At 33.2% G+C, this 4,016-nt stretch overlaps 1 pseudogene; it reads left to right on the top strand.

Moving 5' to 3' along the window:
- Nucleotides 1–700: 700 nt before the first annotated feature.
- LOC120243776 lies at nt 701–1,422 on the top strand (annotated as a pseudogene).
- Nucleotides 1,423–4,016: the final 2,594 nt, after the last annotated feature.

A 4,016-nucleotide genomic window follows, 5' to 3' on the forward strand; every position in this document is an offset into this window, starting at 1 on the left:
ACCAAGGCAAATAATTAAGGATTATGAAAAAGCAAATGAATATTACACCACCAAAAGAAAATTTTAAAACTCTAATAACTGACCATAAGGAAGTGGAGATCTATGAAAAGTTAGATGAAGAATTTATACTAATCATCTTTAAAAAGTTTAATGAATTATAAGAAAACATGGACAACTAAACAAAACTAAGAAAATAATGTATGAACAAAATGAGAAGTTCAAGAAGGAAATAGCAATCATTAAACAAACAAGCAAAGAGAGGAATCCCATAATTCAAAAATACAATAACTGAAATGAAGAATTCAACAGAGTTTCAAAAGTAGACTTGACAATACAGAAGATAAAGAGTCAGTGCCCTGGAGGATAGGACACTGGAAATTACCCAATCAGAAGAGCAAAAAGAAGAAAGCATTAAAGAGTGAAGAAAGCCTATGGGAATTATGAGACACAATGTAAAGAAGCAATAATCACATTATAGGAATTTCAGAAGGAGAAGAGAAAGAGAAAGGAAAAGAAAGTATATTTAAAGCAATAAGAGATGAAAACTTCTCAAATCATGGGTAGTGACATGGTCATCCAGATTGATGAGCCCCAAAAGACCTCAAATAGGTTGAACTTGAACAGGGATACACCAAGACATATTATAATTAAATTGTCAAAAAGTTAAAAACAAGCACAGAGATTTCTGGGAGCATACAATATGGCAACAACAGCTAGGCCAGGTTTTGAACTTGTAAGAAGTGGGAAAGGAAAAGGAGAGGTGATTTGAGCCAGCTCTCAAGACAGTATTCGAGTAGAGATCTACTTTTTCATACAAGGATAAAATATAGAGAAACTATTCAGGATGCCCCTGAAGAAGTTTGGAACTGTGGCTTCAGGAGAGAGTTGGAAAAGAGAGAGTGAGCTGTTGCAAGAGAAAAAAAATAGCAATTGTCCAACATGAGAACATACCACCTCCTCTTCAGTATCAAAGAAGTCTTGGACAGACCGTATTCCTGCTGTCAACCTTGATGTAGATGATTCTCTAACTGATGAGGAATATGAAGATGAAGATTTAAAAGAGGAAAGTGATGATGATGATTCTGCAGCAATTCTTACAGAACTAGAAAACATTATAGAAGAAAGAGTAAAAAACAATCTAGGGAGGAACAAGAACAAAAAGCTGAAGAGGGAAGAATACATATGGAGAACACTTTGAATGGAAACCCTCTCCTTCATCTCATTGGTCCATCCCAGCCTCAGGCCAACTTCAAAGGTAAAATAAGGTAGGGTGACGATGTTATTTTCAAGATCTGTGCAAAAGTTGTAAATGATCAAAAAAAAAAAAAAAAAGACAAGGTATTTGTAAATGACACACTGCGATCTGAATTTCACTAAAAGTTCTGGAGAAATATATTAAATAGTAGAGTCTCATGTGCTTAATTAAGGACTGTAAATGTAAGAAAAAAATTAAATATAAACGAAAAATAACTTGAAGAGAAACAAGAGGAGAGAGAATTACATATAATGGAACTGCCGTAGACTATTGGTGGATTTCTCAATAGAATCTTTTCAGATCAAGAAAGAATGAGATGACATAATCAAAACATTGAAAGAAAATAACTGTCACCCATGGGTTCTACACCTAGTGAAGCTGTCTTTGAGAAACAAAAGATGGGATAAATCTTCCCCATACCCCAAAAAAAAATTCTGAAGTTTATTGCTACCAGGCCTGCATTATAAGTGCTGGAGAGTTCTTTGAGTGGAAATAAAAGAACACTAAATAACATAAAAACATAAAGAGGTAGCACCAATCAAACTGATGATGGTAAATATATAGACATGGTTAAATTCTACAATATCATAATAAGGTGTGTAATTCACTTATAATTCTAGTTCAAAAGTAAAAAAAAACATAATAAAAAGGGCCATAACTACAATAATCTATTAAGTTACACAATACAAAAAAGCATCTGTAAATTGTAAAAGCAATAGCCTAAAATATGGAGAGTAAAGTTATAAAGTTCATAAATTCAATTGAAGTTAAGTTTTTATCAATAAAAAAATAGGATGTTATAAATTTAAGATATTTTATGTAAACTTCATGGTCAACAAAAAGAAAGATCCTATAGTAATTACAAAAAAATGATAAAGGATTCAAAGTATACTGATACTAAATACATCAAAACATACATAAAAACCCAGCAGGAAAAGAAACAAGGAAAAATGAGTCTACAAAACAATTAAGAAACAACAACATGACAATAGTAGGCCTTTATCAATAATAGCTTTAAATATAAATGGATTAACTTTGCTACTGAAAGACAAAGAATGGCTTAATAGATTAAAAAAACAAGATCTGACCTATGCTATCTACAAGAGATTTACTTAGCCTTAAAGACACACATAGACTGAGAATAAAGGGTTTAAAAGGATATTTCAAACAAATGGTAACAACAACAAAAACAAAAGCACACCAAAAAACAGGGATGGTTATACCAATATCAGACAAAATAGACTTTAAACTAAAAATGGAAAAAAAGAACAAAGAAAGTTATGATGTAACAATGAAAGAGATAAAATATCAAGAAAATATAACATTTGTAAATATTTTTGCAACAAGCATTGGAGCACTTAAATATATAGAGCAAAAACTAACAGCTGAGGAGAACTCTCAGCAAAGGATAGATCTTTCAGACAGACAATTAATATGAAAACAGAAATTTGGACAACACTGTAGACCAAATGGACCTGTAGACATATGCAGAACATCCTGTTTTTTTTTTTTTAATGCTTATTATTTTCAGATAGAGAGAGACAGAAAGAGTGAATGGGGTAGGGGAAGAGAGAGAGGGAGAGAGTGGATCCCAAGCAGGCTCCACACAGTCAACACAGAGTCCGACATAGGGCTCAATCTCACAAATTGTGAGATATGACCTGAGCCAAAATCAAGAGTCAGATGCCCAACTGATAAGCCACCCGGGTGCCTCAACATTCACACAACAGCCTGTCCAATGAAAGCAGAATTCAATTTTTCTCAAACTCACATGGAACATTTTCTAGGCTATGCCATATGGTATGCCACAAAACAGATCGGTAAATTCAGAAGGTAGAAATCATACCAAATATGTTCTCTGCTCACAATCACGTGAAACTAGAAATCATTAAGAGGCAACTAAAAAAAAATTACAAACACATGAAATTAAATAGTACTCTCCTGAATAAACAATAAATCAAAGAAAAAAATTAAAGGAAAAAATTTTTTAATTTCTTTAAAAAGATAGAAACACAATATTATCAGAAATTATGAAATGAAATAAAAAATTTTAAGAGGAATGTTTATCGCAATAAAAGCCTACATTAAAAAGCAAAAAAAGATCCCAAATAAACAATCTTAACTCTATGCCTTAAGGAACTACAAAAAGAGAAACAAACTAAGCCCAAAATTAGAAGAAGAAAGTAAAGGGGCGCCTGATGTCTCAGTCGGTTAAGCGTCTGACTTTGGCTCAGGTCATGATCTCACGGTTTGTGGGTTCGAGCCCAGCGTTGGGCTCTGTGCTGACATCCAGCTCAGAGCCTGGAGCCTGTTTCAGATTCTGTGTCTCCCTCTCTCTCTGATCCTCCCCTGCTCACGCTGTTTCTCTCTCTTAGAAATAAAAAAGAAGAAGGAGGAGGAGGAGGAGCAGGAGGAGGAGGAAGAACTAAATAATAAAAATTAGAAAAGAAATAAGTGAAATAAAGAACAGAAAAACAAAGAAAAACCTTAACTAATGTAGGAGTTGATTCTATGAAAAGATAAACAAAATTGGCAAACCCTTATGGAGATCAACCAAGAAGGGAAGAAAAGACCCAAATCAACAAAACTATAAACAAAAAAGACACATTGCAACTAACACCACAGAAATTTGTAGGATCATAAGAGGCTACTTATGAACAAATGTATACCAACAAATTATACAGCTGAGAAGAAATGGAAAAATTCTTGAAAACCTACAAATAACCAAGGCTGAGTCAGGAAGAAATAGAAATTCTGAATA

Source organism: Hyaena hyaena, unplaced genomic scaffold (assembly GCF_003009895.1).
Source record: "Hyaena hyaena isolate Hyena2069 unplaced genomic scaffold, ASM300989v1 scaffold_368, whole genome shotgun sequence".
NCBI classification, from domain to species: Eukaryota; Metazoa; Chordata; class Mammalia; order Carnivora; family Hyaenidae; genus Hyaena; species Hyaena hyaena.